The 19,102-nt window shown below is 41.5% G+C and overlaps 1 protein-coding gene across 8 annotated transcripts in view; it reads left to right on the top strand.

Annotated features, from left to right (window-relative positions):
- The first annotated feature begins 3,383 nt into the window (after positions 1-3,383).
- Positions 3,384-19,102, top strand: part of SNCAIP (synuclein alpha interacting protein) — a 113,965-nt gene continuing 98,246 nt past the window's right edge. For 2 of the 8 annotated variants that reach the window (XM_042854638.2, XM_065599272.1), the window contains exon 1: positions 3,538-3,701. The gene's annotated coding sequence lies outside the window, so the exon portion shown is untranslated. Of the gene's footprint in view, positions 3,702-4,219; positions 4,358-19,102 lie in introns of those variants that run through there. The other 6 variants (XM_005305145.5, XM_065599271.1, XM_005305144.5 and 3 more) reach the window with 5 other exon arrangements.

Here is a 19,102-nt window from a genome sequence, read left to right on the forward strand (position 1 = left end):
AGTACTAGTTAAAACATAGCCTTTGTTATTTCAGCAGATGTGGATGTGGTTTCTCTGCAATCACCAGCCCTTACTTAATGTGACACCCCTGACAATACTCTCTGTGGTATCATACTCACCATCAGTCATAGATCACCATCCTGGAGCCTGGAGGCTGACTACAGATATAAAGTACTGTACATTCCTTTATTCACAGCTTGTAAAACTATGTAATTTTTAAAATTTTATAAGCTGTGGGATAGAAGATACAAATATTACCAAATTGAAAAATATTGTTGTTCTAGACTAAAACACTGATATTTTAATCTATTTGAAGGTAACTTTTACTGGGAGTTAAAAACACGGGGCCTGATCCAACGTTCACTGAAGTTAATGGAATGATTCCCATTGATTTCAATGGGGGCTTGCTCAGGCCCCTAGAATCCTATCCTGCAACCCGCTGTCTACCTTCAACTCACGCAGTCTGCTGGGGGAGCAAGATTGGGCTCTTACTTATGTACAGACATAAAAGATACTCTTTGCCCTTATCACGTGTATTACCATGATCAGTCTGTCTCATCAAGTAGGATTAGTAAATTTTCATGTACTATTGAACTGATCTTGGGTTAATCTTTTAAAAAAAAAGTATCCTAGAGCCTGTTTTTCAATGTCTTATGACTGGAGATAAGGTGGTAAATTGGAAAAATTCTACAATTCAGCAAAGCCTTGTATCTGTTCCTATGCTATAAAAATACAGATTGTGTCTTGTAATATTTTTTAAATTGAGTAATAACAGTGCTGTGTAATATAATATATAAATATGGTACATCCTGCAATCTTTATAAAAATTGACCCTTGTATATCAACAGTTATTGCTTGTACAGACATATAGGGCATGATCAGAACTCCTTACACAAGCAAAACTCCCACTGAAGTGTGCAGGAGCAGGTCCATAAGCAGGAATATCAGCTTTATGTGAGATATTATCAAATGTAACACATAAAAATATACTTGGCAGGCTAATAGGCTGCATTTAAATATAGAGTGTATTTATAGCCCCTAAATTACAAAATATGCTGCTTTTCTTTTCCATAGACACCGTGTTCTTCGACCTGGCATGAGTTATATGTGACATTGTGTTCTGAAGCTGACCTGCATTCCTTTTAAAACCATTTAATCACACACAGCTGACCAGCATTCCTTTAAAAAAACCACCTAATCAAATGCATTTCAAATACCCAAAACAGTTATTTAATCTCCATATAAGTACGAGTGTGAAATGTGCAGTGTCCAAATATGCCATTTCCTAAGAGCACTGCAATAGTCAAATGTTTCCAAAATAAAACCCTTCTCTTCCTCTCCCTGAATCACACACTCCTCAGTGCACAGACCGTTTTAGAGTGAATTTGAGCAAAGTACTGTTCCACATACCATGGCCTAAATACAAAAACTAGAATTCACTGTAATCAATGTTCAAGCTTCTTTTCACACATCTTAAAAACATACATTTATTTTTTAAAATTAACACTCTTCCACCTTTGGGCAAGTGTACTGAATGAGCTGTGAAATATATGAGAACGCATTATGTTGCAAGGGAATTATCATGGAACACTACTATACTGCCTTTCATCTCCAGGTCACTGGTGCAAACGTAGATCAGATCAGTAGTTACTATCTGAGGTCTGTTCTATGGAATACATCAAATGGTGGTCTCAGTTCCGTTCCTAATGGGCCAGGAACTGTGATTAGTGACGTCACTGGAAATTTCAGTATGAAGGCCAAGGAGTGAATGAACATGCAGACTGAACCACCGCTCTCAATTCCTAGAGGTGTTCAATCCAGAATGGGGTTTAGTAACATTAGTGGCACAGTGCAGGGAAGCTTGCATTGCTGCTATCTGTGCTATATTTGTTCTGCGGATAACAGTTACCAGTAATGTCAAACCAGGATTTTAAACAAGCATGAAATTCACTTTAATTTACTATGCACATCTTTGGGGCTTTTGCAGTGTTGTCTCATCTGAGACAGAAAACCCAAGTCCTGATTTATGTTTGAAATGTAAAAGCATACAGAAAATCTCTGGGGGGCCAGTGAGAAAGATATAGAGCAGGATAAGTTTAAAAGGCAGGCTGGAAAATGTGTGTGAATAGTGATTAAAAAAAATCCCAGACACTTCTGAGAAAACACTGCCGAAGACATTAAAATTAAACTATGAAAAAGAGGGGAAAATGCATTTAAAGGAACTTTCACTGCAGCCAAACTATCACTTAGAGTATGGGTAGTGTTTTTCTGTTACATCACACTGAAATCACAACGGTTTAGCCTAGTAAGTTACCACTTGAGAATCTTATAACAAACAATTACTATAATGTTTAAGTAGAGTGACCACCTGGCCCATGTTTGACAAATATACTATACATTCGGAAGCAGAGGCACAGCTTGTAACTGCACTAACCCTCAATAACATGAAATAAAATATGGTTTTCTAACAGAGGGAGTTAAAATGAGTTTAATGGAAACGTGTTCCATACATTGCAAGGTTGCCACCAACTCCATCTGTATCTACTGGAAGGAAAGCATGATGTGTGCTTTCCAGGTTTTATACTAAGCCAAAAACCAAGGTTTTATTTTAAACAGATGTGAACGAATTAAACCCAATATTTTCAGGTATTTTTAGTGCAATATGATGCCATGTGATTAATACGTTATACCATGAGATGATGTGTGTTTTCACCTTAAAGATAGCTTTTTAGACATTCATTACAAATTGTGCCTGCTGCTGCCAGCAAATTACAGCTCTGCGCCCTATATTGCTACTTTTAGCACATGTTGGTGTTTTTAAAAGGACCCGCTTCTGGAGTGGCGCGTGGTGTGACAGCAGAACACCCCGAGGGAATTCCGTGAGCAACACAAGGGCACGCGCCTGGCCTTTCCCGTTCTTTCCGTGCTGGAGGGCTCCTGCCAGGCGGCATGGTCCGAAGAAGGCAGGCTTTTCTGCTCAGCCCTCACCCGAGTTGACCCCTCTCAAGGAGCGATCATTGACCCATTTGAGGAGAGGGACATTGAGCCCTAGAACAACAAACACCCCACTAGTTCACCCCGGAAATCTCCCCCCAGCAGCTCGGGCAGGGGCAATTCCCGGAGGGGGGGAGGTGAAGGACACAGCGCCCGGCACCCCCCAGCCCCCGGCTTCGTCCGGTTTCAGCCCCACTCTCCCTAGTGCCCGGGGCAGCGGAGCCGCACGGCCCCTGCGGCGAGGATGGAGTAGGAACGGGGCGCCCCGAGCTGAACCCGGGGTCTCTGTCATGGGGGGTGAGGGAGAAAGTGCAAGAAGCAGGAGCGTGTGCGGGGGGAAGCCAGCGGGAGGCGACTGGCGAGGACGGGGCGGAGCGCGGGCAGCTGCCGGGGCTGCGGGCGGCAGAGGAATGGGTGGGGAGCTCCCGGCACTCAGGCTCGCGGCGGGCAGACTCCAGCGCCTCCGCCCTGCCTGACTCGCCTCCTCCCCGCCCGGCGGCGCCTCGCCCGCTCATCACGTGGCGGCTCTCCCCAGCCCCCCGAATTCCCGGCGTGGGGAATGGCCGCGGCGTGACTGTGACGCAAGCAGCGGGCGGCCGCGTCCCCGAGCTCGCCCGGGCCGCGTTCTGCTGGAGTCCGAGCAGCGGCAGGAGCGGCGCGAACCCCGGCCCGCAGAGCAGCAGCACTTTGGCCGGCAGAGCCCCGGGGTGAGTGAGCGAAAGTTCCCTCGAGCCTGGGCCAGGCAGAGCCCCGGGGGAAGGGGACAGCGCAGGCTGCGGCTCCAAGTTTGCATTGGGGGGGCCCACCTCCCTTCCCTCGCCGCGGCGCACGGAGAGGGGGATTCCGGGCATCGCATCCCTTCTGGCAGCGCAGGCAGGGGACGGCGCTGTTTGTCTCCGGGAGAGCAGCGCCTCGCCGGGCAGGGGTTAGGACAGAGCCGGTGTCTCTATAGTAACGCTGCAGCCAAGGGGTTGTTTTAGCAGGGAGATGGTTGACACACAAGAGGCAGCAGCTTCCACCGCTACCTTATGGGGCATCGATGTTCTTCCCCTCTTGGCTGGCATCCTGTCTAGTATTGCCGCTCATTGTGTCTTCCCTTTAACGAGCCACTTGGTGCAAAACGGGCACGGAATAAAGGCAGCATCACATACAGGGGGAGGTGGAGGGTGGGGTGAAACGAATACACAATAGGATAGTGTGGGAAGTGCCTGCTAACCCCTCTACCCCCGCCCCGAAATCCAGCATTCAGGACTTGGACATCCTCAGCCACCTCTCTTGCTGGGTTACAGTGTGCTTTGGTTTTGCTGCTTGCTGAAATGTGGCTCCTTTGCTTTCCTCTCCTGATGACTTTCATCTGCAGGTGGTAAGTGAGGTAAAGGGTTATTGTGGTTGTTGTCGAAATTCCAGGTTGTGTTTATTTTAAATACAAAACAATGAAAAGGGAGAAGAAAAATTAGGAGGACGTTACTGGCAGCCACACAATTTCCACAGGAAATGCTAGCATTCTTTGCTGAACTCTGCTTGCAGAGAAGAAATAGGTTTCAGAAATAACTATTGTTGACAATTTTCAGTGTTCCTTAAACTAAATCCTGAAATATAATAGTCTATTCCTGTGGCATTTTTGGCTTGCCTGTGAATAACTGTTGAAAAAGGAGTACTCCTGTTGTTTCCCTCTTAAAACAAGCAACAGAGCCCTGTATTTCTTATCAGCATATGATTGACAGGTATCTATCAAGGAAGAAAAGCACCAAGCTCTGTAAAGAAAGAGAATGACAGCAGAAATAAAGAGCCTCTTCTCTCCCCTGTAAAGTGTAGCCAGCCCAGGGTTCTGTTTTCCAAATGAAATTAGGGTTTTATCTGAGGGATTTAATTAGAGCTAAAGCATATACCGGATGTCAGTTCTCCAAAGTGCCACTGTAAAAATAATTTTCTGTGAAATTTGAAGCAAATGCAAATGTATTTGTGTTCTGTTCTGAGCTCAGACATCTCTTGTGGGAAAATGCTTTTAAACACTGAACATGTTCTACTGGTACGTATTGATAGTTAAAAGAAAATGTAAGAAAAGTTTGCTGTTTTTATCCTGTAAGGAAATGTTAGTGGAAACAGCATTTATTTAGTTCTAAGAACAGTAACTATAGGTCTATCTGATAGAAGGACTGCATCTTAGATTACAGTTAAATTAATTCAAGGCTATTCTAATAACATAGGGTTGAAATTTACAAACTGTTTACTCAAGCTGATATCAGTGGGAGTCCTTGCAGGAGTAAAAACACCGTGGATGAGTAAGAGCTGCAGAGTCAGGCTCTTAGCTTATAAATTTGGCTCTGAAACATACTAAGGGTATGTCTATACTTACCTCTGGGTCCGATGGTAAGCAATCGATCCCGGATCGATCCCGGAAGTGCTCGCCGTTGACGCCGGTACGCCTGCTCCGCGAGAGGAGTACGCGGAGTCGACGGGGGAGCCTGCCTGCCGCATGTGGACCTGCGGTAAGTTCGAACTAAGATAGTGAATAACGTAGCTGAAGTTGCATATCTTAGTTCGAAGTGGGGGGGTTAGTGTGGACCAGCCCTAAGGCTTGATTTCAGTGTTGCCAGCTCATGATATTTGATGGTTGACTTAAAGCCTCAGCACATGGAGACAATTGATTGTAAGCTTAATATATATATATATAGAGAGAGAGAGAGTTAGGGCTTTGCAACAGAGGCAGTTAATGCGCACTATAAGGGAACCTTTAGTGCACACCAGCAGGATGTACATAGACCAGTTAATGTGCATCACATTAGTGCACTGTGGAAATCAGAAATCACACCCCTGTAGTGCATATTACCCCGCCATGTAAAAAGCCCTAAGTTTGTTTCTAGCCTTATGGTTGCAAAGAAAAGCTTGGAAATATGATCCCAGTGCACCCTAAAGAGTCCAAAAAACAGAAGGCAAATAAAAACAGCCCACATTTTATTAGTCTTAAAATGTCATGATTTTTAAGCCATGATTTTTTAACATTAGGGTTGGCACTACTGTCTCTTGCTTTCTTTGAAGTCACTGGGAGCAGGATCAGATCCTCCAATTGGAAAATAAAAATAATTCCACTTGGTGCAGTTAGGCATGATTCTGCAAACATGTATTTCTCTGGTCAGTCCAATGGCACGAGGTCTAGTTGCAAACCTTTATAGATCTAAGTCAAGTCAGTAGGACTACTTGAGTAAACAGGCTGAGTACTGAGCAGTATTTAACCCAAAGTATAGAGAAAATTTTTTTTTTCATTATTAGCCTTTTTAGTTAGAAAAATGCCATTTGTAATAGAGCTATACAGACAGGCTACTCCTCTTTGCCAAATCATTAACTCAGTCATAACCCAGCAACTAAAAACCTATTTCAGATCTTTATGAATTGCCATGTAAGTCTTCCCTGCCTCTTTGAGCCAGGGAAAGCAGATGTGCCTTGCAGCATGCCCTGAAGGTTTATAAAGTCTAACTGTTCAGAATGAGGGAATGGTAGAGGGCAAGATCCAAAGCTGAGGGACCCTCACAAAGAATCTCCTGCTAGATGCCTTCTTAAATGAGTGGGTTCCAGCTTGGGCACCCCTGCTGATCTCAGCTGTGGCTTTGTGGCTAGTAAGTTAGATATTAGGTAATGCTCTCATTTGAAATAATTGTACAATAGAGTCTGCTCTTTGATATCAGTGATTCTCCTGTAATGGGGAAAAATTGCAAGAGTATGACCTAGTTTCTTTTGGGCTACATTTTGCCTTTAAGGTAAAGAAAGCTCTGTGTAAGGAGTGGTGTGTAGGTGCACCTCATCAAATGGACCAGTGGGAGGCACTGTGCTTGAGAGAGGCACCTTTTAGTGGGACAGTGCTTGTTCTGGTTCCTTTTGTGTGCTTTGAGGAGAACTAATTTGCAACACACTTTTATGAGATGCAGCATACCCCCTCATGCTTCCAAACAGATCTGGTGAATGTAGTAGAGCGATGGCTCAGTTTGCTGCCCATCTCCCCACTTGCTCCAGAGGAAGAAACATTTTGGGTGATCCACTGAGCATCAGGAGCAGTGATCCAGGAGGCACTAACATGGTACATACAGAGAGGGAAGAACCTTGGTTTTCTCTGTGAGCTAAGCATAATCTAGCCCTTTGATTTTTACTCTGACCTGAAATAGAGGCTTGCTGGCATGCAGTTATTTTAATAAAGTCTTTATAATGAACCAGAGCTACCAACATTTTGCTGTATATAATTCAGAATACTTAAGTATTTAACACAGCATGAAATAATCATTTTCACTGTCAAGATGAAAAATATGTCAAAAAGTATTTGAGAAGTGTTGTATCTTGAATGAAATGTGAAAACAAGTAGACTGACATAGTAAAGGGAGCTTGGAGCCGGCCAGTGGTGGTGTTGGTGTTTTGCCAGATACAAGGTATTTCTTTGTCGAAGGGGTGAGGGATGGTTCACATGCCGAAGAAGTGGGTATTCATCCATGAAAGCTCATGCTCCTATACGTCTGTTAGTCTATAAGGTGCCACAGGACTTTTTGCGGCTTTTATGGAGCAGGTGCATCATTAAAAACACAAGGGAATAATCCTGCAACAACAGGACTGTTGTCACTATTAAAATAGGATACATGCATCAGATACACTATTGATCCTGGTGTCACAGAGGAGTTCTTTGCTGGTGGGGAGAAACAGGCACATAAATATTCTGGTAAACAGCTGTGGAATTTCTATCTGTCTTGTAATTTCATCTTCAAGTATAAAGTTACCAGTGATATACAATATAAAGAAGCTACAGTTACCAAAAATAGCTGATATGCATTTCAACTTTCACAGGTTGGTTAGTACGGAGATCATCCTTTGCTGTGCACAAGTCTTATTCTTGTTTTTTAAAGAACAGTTTAAGAAGTACCTAAATGCACCAAATTTGTGTTCAAAATAGTTTTGTAAACAACACTATTATGTTTTTAACAGCATTTTGTATTTTTCTATATTTAATTTTAAGATGTAAATAGGTTATTCTAAATTGTTCCTTTATCAATATTTCCCCCTCCCTCACATGGGTTCATGTTAGTTGTTTCCTTGTCCATGCTAGACTGTTGGCCTTTTCTCTTTATCTATATAAAGGGGAAAAATTGTTATTCTAAACAAATTTAGACTAATTTTAATCAAATGCTATTATTGATGCTGTTGTATATTCAGATATTGTTCTTAAAGCATATTCTTTAATTAAGCTGAGTACTAACATATCATTTTGGAAACTCATGTTTTGAGCACTGGATACAATATAATATTTGTGCTTGTTGCTAGGACCTGAGCAAAAACTGTTCTTGTGTTACAGAAAGGAATGACCAGGAAATGGATGTATGCTTAACACCATTATTTGATTTATTTTTACTTAAAACAGATTTAAAATGAGATGTAAATTCATTTTACAATGGCTAGTAAAAAAACAAATTTTAGTTTATACTATATTTTTGAACGTGGTGCATGTTTTTGCCTAGCTACAGTAGAATTGCGATAACCTGGACTTCTTGGTTAGTGCTCAATATGTTTGAATTAATAGGTTTTCTGATAATAGGAGTCAATCAACAGAGACAGTATAACAGGGAAACATGTTGGCAGTTCATTAGAAGAAGGGGGGGAGAGAGAATCAGCTATTGAGTATCCTATTGTATAGCACTTGTGTTACATAGCATCAGGATGAAATGTTTGACTAAAGTAATGTGGTTGGCATAAACTACATGATGGTTGTTTGTTAATTTTTTTCTCATGTATCCTTTTTGTTACCTGTGCACAGCATATTAAGTGATCCTTAGGAAAAGGGGAACTGACTTTTAAATTATAATATGATGAGGGTAATTGATGGTTTAACATTCTGGCTATTAGAAAGACACCCGGCAAAGTGGCTAGCCCCACAAATTGGCCTACCTTTGTAATTGCCCGCTATTATAAGTCTTATCTTCAGGAATGTCTACATCCATTTAGTTTGCAAACCAGTTTTTCTTGCTGCACCCAGAAGTCTAAAAAATAATTACATGTATGATATACTGTTAAAAAGGTAAATGGAGCAGTTCATACGTTATAGGTAAGGTACGTTTTAGTTGCGGGTATTTTTACTAAAAGTCATGGACAGGTAACAGGCAGTAAACAAAAATTCATGGCCCGTGACCTGTCCATGACTTTTACTAAAAATACCCCTGACTAAAACTTGGCGGGGGGGGGGGGGAGGGCAGGCTTGGGAGGGTAGCCCTGGGGGTACTGCAGGTGCTGGGGGGACACAGCCCATGGGGGTGCTGTGGGTGCTGGGGGGGGGGGGTGAGTTGGCCTGGGGTGGCGCCGCAGGTGCTGGGGAGGGGAGCGCGGCTGGGGTGGGGGAGGAAGCTTGGGTGCTGGAGAAGGGTTGATAGGGCTGGGGCAGGCTCCCTACCTAGCTCCTGGGAAGTGGCGACCCCAGCTCCTAGCTCCATGTGCTGCCTCCTCTCCACCCCAAGACCCAGTTCTGCAGCTCCCATTGGCTGGGTACGCGGCCAATGGGAGCTGCAGGGGCGGAGGCAGCACATGGAGCTAGGAGCTGAGGGAGGGGAGTTCCTGTCACCCTTCCAGGGAGCCCCCACCAGGTAAGCATCGCCCCACACCCCAGCCCTGAGCTCCCCCACATCCAAACTCCTGCTGCTGAGGGGCAGGGTTGGGGGGCCCGAGACTGCCCCAGCAGCAGCCAGTGCGCCTGGCCCACCAGCTGCTGGAGATGTTCAGGCGGCCCCCGTGCCAGGCGCACTGGCCACTACAGAAGTCATGGAATCTGTGACCTCCGTGACAAACACGGAGCCTTAATTATAGGATAAGAGGCTGTGCATATGCTTTTATTTGTTTAATGTTAGTCTATCAAGTTGTACTTTTGCTAATTTGTTGATGCTGTTTATTAATTTCTGGAAGCAAGATGGCTCTGTTTACAAATAATTTTAATGAAAAGATTCGTGAAAATAAGATCTTCAGGGGTCTGACCATCACAAGGATTAGTATGAGGCTACTAAGTCTTATACCTGTTGGTTATGAATATACATCTGGTTTTTGTCAATTAATTGTCCATTACTACCAAAAGCAGTAGTTGTCTCATAACCATTCGGTAGCCATTGTGAAAAGCATTGGTGGTGTCAGTTTAATTCCAAGCAGACAGATTTTCACATCAAAATTGGCACCTTGAAACTGGTATTCTCATTAGAATAAATCAAAGATTGCATGGGCATAAATAATGAACTACCAACTCTCCACCAAGAAGTAGTGCCGGAGGGTCTTAGCATATTAGCAAATGGTATATTGAAATTTGTACTGTGATTTCCCATGTTGTACCCAATTTGTGGATAAATTGACCTGCAGTCTATCTACATGGCTGATCGTTTCATTTAAAATCAGTTATTCCTCTTACTCTAGGGGCCCCTTCAAACCATCCTCCAAGCTCCCATGGTTTCTCTTCTCCAAACCACTTCTGTGGACCTTAGTAGTGCTACAGGAGCTCTCCCATAACCGTTTACCAGAGAGTAAGAGCTGAGGCAAGGGTTTCTGTGCACCTGCAGTTCACTTTTGAACATGCATTTAAGTTAGACAAGCATGCTTGAGCAGTGCACTTTTGGTGTGCATTTTGGCTGTGATTCAGCAAAGCACTTAAACACACGAGTCTCTGTTCAGCAAAGCACTAGAGCATGTGCTTAATTTTAAACATGCATAAATTCCTTTAGTCACATGTTTTCCCAACTGAAATAAGATGTACAGGAATGGGGCTTTCTGTCAGCCAAGCCAGCTGGCATCCTCAGCCCACAGGATGGTAGTCCCATTCCTCAATACAATAAAGTCATGGTAGTAGTTTGTAGAAAGGTGGATTTAAAATCTGCAGTAGTAGTTTCTGGATTATGGGATTCTTTGGTGAGGGGAACTAAAAAAGTCTGGCGAATTCAGGTAAATTTAAAAAATAGTTGGTATTAGTTATTAAATAAAGCTTTGGGTGTGGGGGAGGTATTGTAGACTGTGACAGCTGTTGAGGTTTTTGGCATCTAAGGAGGCATGAGAGATGGGTTTTGGTACCCATGATGCAGGAGAGGCATTGGGTAGCTCTTTTTTTTCTTCCCAGTTTTAGGCCAATGCAAAAATAAGTTTGGAGTGAGAGGTCATGAATTCAGCAGCCTCTGCCAACAACTAGCTGCCCCACAGTATACCGTTCCAGGCTCTGCCAGTGCAGCCAACAGGGATGGATAAATATGTTACTGATAGTTTGATGTTTCTATTAAAATTATCGGCACTGCAATAGTTGTTACTAGTCTGGCTGCTTACATTATCCTGAGTTAACACCCAATGAAGTTGAATGGGAACATTTCACATCTCTCTTAGGGCATGTCTTCACTAGCAACGTTAAAGCGCTGCCGTGGCAGTGCTTTAACATGTCTATGTACACATGGCACCAGCTCTCCCAGTGCTATAAAAAAACCCACCTCCACGAGGGAAGTAGCTCCCAGTGCTGGGAGCCAGGCGCTGATGCACTGTCTACACTGCCAGTTTACAGCGTTGAAACTTGCAGCACTCGGGGGTATTTTTTCACACCACTGAGCGAGAAAGTTGCAGCACTGTAAAGTGGCAGTGTAAACAAGGACGTAGTATTATTGCATTATGCTCCCTACAGCCTTTGAAAACTGTGTCAGTGTACATTTGATTCCTGTATGGAAAATTTTCTTCAAAACCATAAGGGCTAGAGACTTTTTTTTACATAAAAGTTTAGAACCTGGAGTACAATTATGCAGCAGTTTCAAAAAGGGCAATTATGTGGCTATTGATGAGGGAACATAAATACATGGTCTTGACTAAAGCAATGACTTCAACTATACTGAAAGAACCTGTATTTATCTCATTTTATAGAAATGTTTGTTATCTTTTTGCGTATATCAGGAAAGAGACCCACATTATAAAGAGCTGTGTTATTGTCAGTCAAATTCTCTATTATTAAAGTATCCCATATTCTTAACGCTGGTATTTTGTTCAAAAATATGGTATTTAGATATGCTGCTGTTTAAGACACTTCTTTATGGCAATAATATTTGACATTAATAGGTCATACACCAAAATTTTATATGGAGGTATTTGTAATGGAAATAAGTTTGCTCTTCCTCCCATTTAAAAAAAAAAAACAAATGTAATTTAAGAAAGTTGAGGCAGAAACCATAGTTTCTAAGGATGAGGATGAAACAGAAAAAAGGTGAGCTTGTGTAAATGTTCCATGAGCCACAAAAATATATTATGCAAAGACTGTGGTGATAAATCAAAAATTAAGAAATAGGATGCAACAAAATGTGTTTCTGTGAAATAACATGCTTTGGCGACAGAAGGTGAAGCTGAGCTTTTCAGGCTGGTGGAATGTCACAGCTTATTTATATGCCAAGATAAAAATATTCTCTTTAGATCAGGGGTTCTCAAACTGGGGGTCAGGACCCCTCAGAGGGTCGAGAGGTCATTACATGGGGAGTTGCAAGCTGTCAACCTCCACCCCAAACCTGCTTGCCTCCAGCATTTATAATGGTGTTAAATATATAAAAAACTGTGTTTAATTTATTGGGGGGGGGTCACACTCCGAGGCTTGCAATGTGAAAGGGGTCACCAGTAAAAAAGTTTGAGACCCACTGCTTTAGATAAATGACTAAATAGAAATAATTCCATTATTCAAATTGCAGTTGTGGTTAAAAAAAAGTGATTGTAAAAATGTTACCTTAATGCTTCCATTACCTGCTGCTCAAGGAAAAATAGCAGCACCCTTTAGTGGATTAACTAGGAGCAAGGAATTCCTAATGCTGGCTCTGACTCTTTGATGTCAAATAAATCTTTGTCTCAGTTTACCCATTAGTAAAATGGAGAAAACCTGACCAGTGTACTGAATTTACTCATTATAAAGGGTGCTAATAGCAACATCTGTTTCCAATTGTGGGGAGCTGATAGAGACCTAACACTTAGTTGTCTAACACTTTCCATTAGAAATGACTCTTGCAACCCTGTCTTGAGAAGCTCTAACACCTCCATTGTTTGCAGTTTGGATCGTTTAAGTTCAGCAGGAACAAAGAACTGAGGTCTTTCTTTGGCCCATGAAATATATCTCATGAACAAAGTCCTTCTTTGGCCCATGAAATTCCATTCAAGTTTGGCTGATGCATACATTTTTGAAAATTGCTATTTTCTTTCTGTTGCATTGTCAGCAGAATTTTGGCAGCATGTCAAAATAATAACTGAATATGAACAATGAAATAATAACTGAATATGAACTGAATAATGAAAGGCCAGCCCGCTGCAGCAGTAGCAGCAGCAGCACACACTGCACTGTGATCCCTGGAAGCAAGACAGTCTCCCCAGGAAGAAGTTGTAAAGAGTTGGAGATGGTCCATAGTTAGGACAACAGCCTGGTACTTTGTGACCTACATTCAGTTTCCTGCTCTGCCTCAGATTTCCTTTGTGATCATGGTCAAATCTTTTACGGCCAGATTTACAAAGGTATTTAGGTACCTAAACATGTAGATAAGCATCTACTGGGTTTTTCAATAGTGCCTAAGTAGGTTAGGCCACTGAACATCTATCTGCATCTTTAGGTGCCTAAACCCCTTTTTAAATCTGGCCCTCAGCCTCTCTCTCTGTACCTCTGTTCCCCATTTGCAAAATAGAGATATAGCATTCCTCTTCCTAATAGGAGTGTTGTGAGGATTAAATGCATTGAAGATTGTCAGATACTCAGATATGCTACAGTAATGGGGATCTTGTAAGTACCCTAAATAAATAAGATAGAGTGGAGGAGAGAGAACTGGGCTGGGCTCCCCCCAACAATCTTTCCCTCTGGAGGTGCTAGGTGGGTAAGAAGCTCCCCCACTTCCTGGAACAAGGGAAGAGAGATGGCCAGACCAGGCTCCCCTCCCAGTCTCAGCAAGTCACCTCAGCAATCCATTCCACCCCACTCCCGGGGGAATGGCCTTTTGCTGCCAGCTAATGTAGTTAGTCCTATATTTCAAGTCATGCTAAGGTTAAGGGAACAAATTTTATACATGGAACTCTTGTTACAGTTGCATTTTTTTTTACCTTTTTCTTTTAAAAAAAACAACTAGGAAATCACATACAGAATTTTTAAAGTACTGTCATTTAGGTTACAAAGTCAAATACTGGAAAGATAGGAAATGCCAGAATTAAGCCTGTGGCCCCATAATTCAGACCCCTTGTGTGTATACATTGCAATAAAGTCTTCAATCTGCCTATTTCAGTGCACAGGCTGCACAATGCTCATATAATGAATCAGGGTTGGGTGGTGGACAAAATTGTAAGCTGTCATGGGATAAAAGGGAAGGTCCTATCATGGATCAGTAACTGGTTAAAAGATAGAAACAAGGAGTAGAAATAAATGGTCAGTTTTCAGAACGGAGAAGGGTAAATAGTGGTGTCCCTCAAGGGTCTGTAGTAGGACCAGTACTGTTCAAAATATTCATAAATGATCTTGGAAAAGGGGTTAACAGTGAGGTGGTAGAATTTGCAGATGATACAAAACTACTCAAGATAACAGTTAAGTCCCAGGCAGACTGTGAAGAGCTACAAAAGGATCTCTCAAAACTGTCACACAGTTTTGGGCAACAAAGTGGGAGATGAAATTTAATGTTGATAAATGCAAAGTAATGCACATTGGAAAGCATAATCCCAACGATATATATAAAAGGATGAGGTTTAAATTAGCTGTTACCACTCAAGAAAGAGATCTTGGAGTCATTATGGAGTGTTCTCTGAAAATATTCACTCAATGTGCAACTGAAGTCAAAAAAGCTAACAGAATGTTAGGAATCATTAGGAAAGGGATAGATAATACCGAAAATGACATATTGCCTCTATATAAATCCATAGTATGCTCACATCTTGAATACAGTATGTAGATCTGGTCGCCTCATCTCAAAAAAGGTATACTGGAATGGGAAAAGGTACATAAAAGGGCAACAATAATGATTAGGGATATGGAACAGCTTCCATATGAGGAGAGATTAATAAGACTGGGGCTTTTCAGCTTGGAAAAGAGACGACTAAGGGGGGGATACAATAGAGGTCTATAAAATCATGACTGGTGTGGAGAAAGTAAATAAGGAAGTTATTTACTCCTTCTCATAACACAAGAACTAAGGGTCACCAAATGAAATTAATAGGCAGGAGGTTTAAAACAAACCAATGGAAGTATTTCTTCACACAATGCACAGTCAACCTGTGGAACTCTTTGCCAGAGAATGTTGTGAAGGCCAAGACTATAACAGAGTTTAAAAAAGAACTAGATAAGTTCTTGGAGGATAGGTTCATTAATGGCTAGTAGCCAGTATGGGCAGGCATGCAAAACCATGCTCTGAAGTGTCCTTAGCCTCTGTTTGTCAGAAACTGGGATGGGCAACAGGGGATGGATCACTTGATGATTACCTGTTCTGTTCATTCCCTCTGGGGCACCTAGCATTGGCCACTGTTGGAAGACAGAATACTGGGCTAGATGGACCATTGGTTTGACCCAATATGGCTGTTCTTATATAGGATCCTTGCCTCATTTGTTCTCTAAATTAGAAAGTCTTTGGATTGTAAGGCAGGGGGCTGTAGGAAGAGAAGGAGTGGTTAAGACAGACAAATACCACATGGGACAGCTCAGTTCTATCTGTGCCTCTGTTACAGTTTTCCCATGTGATGCTGAACAAGTAACTTAAGCCAGAATTTTGGCAGGTGGCTAATTGTGTATCCTTCGTTTTCTGAGTGCCCAAGTTGAGCCATTTGGGGCCTAATGTACAGAAGTGCTGCTGAGTACCCTGGCAATGGTTAAGTGCAGGTCTGGTGATATGGGCAGAAGATGGGGAGTCATGATGTCCTGAGCTCTGATCTGTGTCTGACAGTGATTCTTTTGTCTCTTTGTCTCAGTTTCTCCATTTGTAAAATGAGATTTATAATCCCCTTCTATTTTGTAGTTTAAATAAATTCATTAATGCTTTTAAGGTATTCAGATATTATAGTGAGGACACTAATAAAGGCAACAAGGAAGTGAATTATTTTGCATTCATTGCTGCAGATGGATGGGGTGCAGTAAATGAGGCAGGGGCTACTACTTGAAGGATGAGGAGAAACGTTTCTAAACAGTGGCCCTATTCCCTGAGTACTCGCCTGCTTGTGCACTGAATGAGGCAGGGGTCCTGTGGAAAAAATAGCATGTGATGTGTAATTAAGACTGTTTCTTAATGTATATGCACAAGGGGCTGAATTAAGAAAGCACGCGCAACATGAATTCAGCCATTTTCGAACTTTCTAGTGTTTGACTTCAAAACCGAGACAAAGTTCTTCTAACAAAATTTAAAAAAAATATAATTGTTTTGAGATTCTCTAATGGAAGGCAAAAAAGTAGAAATGATTATTATTTTATTTAAGTCATGTCTGCTGTCTGCTCAAAACAAATTTGTGTGTTTGTTTTTAACACTAGCAACACGATAAAGCCAGTATACTGTAGCTGCAGAAGTACAAATTACATTCTCTTTTTCATTAATATAATTAAAAATTTCAGGTAAGCTGTGATTCCAGAAGGCCACATTCTGATTTCAGTTATATAGGTGTAAATCTGGAGTAATTCCAGAGAGGTCAGTGGAATTATTCCAGATAGGGATGAAAAAGTTTAGCTGGTTAACTGGCAAGCATCAGTCTTATCGATTTTGGTTAACGATTAAACTCTGCTGCTGCCCTGCACCCAGGATTCCGCTGCCGCCCCATGCCCGGCATCCTGTTTAACCGATAGAATTTTAATAGGTTAGACTGTTACTATTTTTAAACCCTATTTACATCCCTAATTCCAGACTCCTACTGAGTGCAGAAACTATCTCATTATTTATTTATCTCATTTATTATTTTTGATGTCTTAAAATTAACTGAAAATAACAATATTTAACTTTTTAAGCACTCCTGCAAACTCTCATACACATCCCTCTCATAGAAGGTGATGTATAAGGCTGGTCATTTATTTATCATGACAAAAAATGACTGTCATCATTTTAAATTAATAAAAGTCATAGCATATAATATTGCATATAATATAATATATAATTGTTTTGGAAATTATGAGAAAGTTTAGATATATTTTACTTTGAAATACATTGTTTAATATTTTTTAATAATATTTAATTACTTTGGACATATGGTGTCAAATTTGTAAAAGTTAATCAAGCAATCTCACTGGGTAGTGGGTGGGTCTAAGTGACAAAGATTTTAAAAAAGCCCTAAAAGTCATGGGTGGTTTGGGGTTGTGGTTTTGGTTGGTTGGTTTTGGGGGAAGGGGGGGGGGGAGGGCTCGGGGCTCCAAGACCATGATATGCAGGGGGGGAGAGGAATTATTCCAGGTTAGTACTAATGTGGACACGAGAACGAATGGATATAAACTGGCAGTGGGGAAGTTTAGGCTTGAAATTAGACGAAGGTTTCTGACCGTCAGAGGGGTGAAATATTGGAACGGCCTTCCGAGGGAAACGGTGGGGGTGAGGGACCTGTCTGGTTTTAAGATTAAATTAGATATGTTTATGGAGGGAATGGTTTAATGGTAAAACATATTAGCTGAGGAATATGGAGCAATAGCAGGTAAATAGTATAATGGCTAACAAGGGTCAGGCTGGAGACTCTTGCCTACATGCTCGGGGTCTTACTGATTGCCATATTTGGGGTCGGGAAGGAATTTTCCTCCAGGGTAGATTGGCTGAGGCCCTGGAGGTTTTTCGCCTTCCTCCGCAGCATGGGGCAGGGATCGCTAGCAGGAGGGTTCTCTGCCAATTGAAGTCACCAAGACACAGGATTTGGGGACTTCATCAGCAGAGTCAAGGGAAGGGTAGGGACGGTTTTGTGGCCTGCAGCATGCAGGGGGTCAGACCAGATGATCATAATGGTCCCTTCTGACCTTGAAGTCTATGAGATTTACAACCTTTATAATGTGCCTCCATTCTTGTGTACTGCTAGCTTCTCACAAATGCTTTTGACCACACTGCAAATAAATCTTACTAGCATCATTAGTAAGTTTCACTTGCAATGTAATGGTGTTTCTCTTTTTCGTTTGTTTATTAGAGTTTGCCAAATGATACTTACAGATGTCACCTGTAATTTTCATTTTGCAGATGGCAGAGCTGGCAGACTATAATGGACTAGGTTGTTCAAGTCAAAAAAAGGAGTATGCAAAAGGAGAGGAATTGGTAATAACAACATGGCAGGACAGGGAAAGAAGGATGATACAACAGATGGGACAATATGGAAAGAGAATGGTTCCAGCTGACATTCAGTGCTTTTACATGCGAGCAAGGAGATACAGATGATTTTACACAAATTATGGATAAATTTGGGAGATACTGTAACACCTGGAGATATGTTACTTAGGAGAGACATTATTTTAAATTAATAATTAATGGTAATATGAAGCAAAAATCATCTCAGCATTAGATATGCATTTTTGGCAAGCAAATTTAAATGAGTTAAGCTCTAAATTAATAACTTTTAAATCACTGTTTTAATGTTGCAATTGTAAGTGAATGGCATTTGGCATTAATTCTGTTCCCAAGATATTTTAAAAAGTAATCACACAAACCATTGCGGGATTACAAGACATTGAAATTCTAATGGATGATTATTTAATTTGGCTCAGGGAATTTAGAGAACACAATGAAAGATTTTGGGAAATGTTGCAGAGGTACCTCTCTGTGAACTTAAAAAAAAAACCCAACCAATCCAGGCCTCAGCAGTAGCTATTTGTATTTGATATGAATTGAGCAAAGATATTTTAATTATTGAATCAGTTAAAATAAAAGTTCTAGTTCAAATATCCATTGCACAATGTAAAATGTATCTACGGAGACTTCCAGATCTGATTATGGTCAGTAAGAGAATTGCTGAATAAGGACATTGTCTCGTATTGGGAAGACAGTCAGAAACAGACATTTTATTAATTAAATCACCATTTCAAAACATTTCAGGTATAATTACAGTATTTACCTGAACTTTTTACATTGTTAAGGCTACAGTTTTGGCATGGAATTTTTTGGTAAATTTCATGGAAGAGGTGCACGGGGAAAAAACACTA

The sequence above is a fragment of the Chrysemys picta genome, chromosome 6, assembly GCF_011386835.1.
Source record: "Chrysemys picta bellii isolate R12L10 chromosome 6, ASM1138683v2, whole genome shotgun sequence".
NCBI classification, from domain to species: Eukaryota; Metazoa; Chordata; order Testudines; family Emydidae; genus Chrysemys; species Chrysemys picta.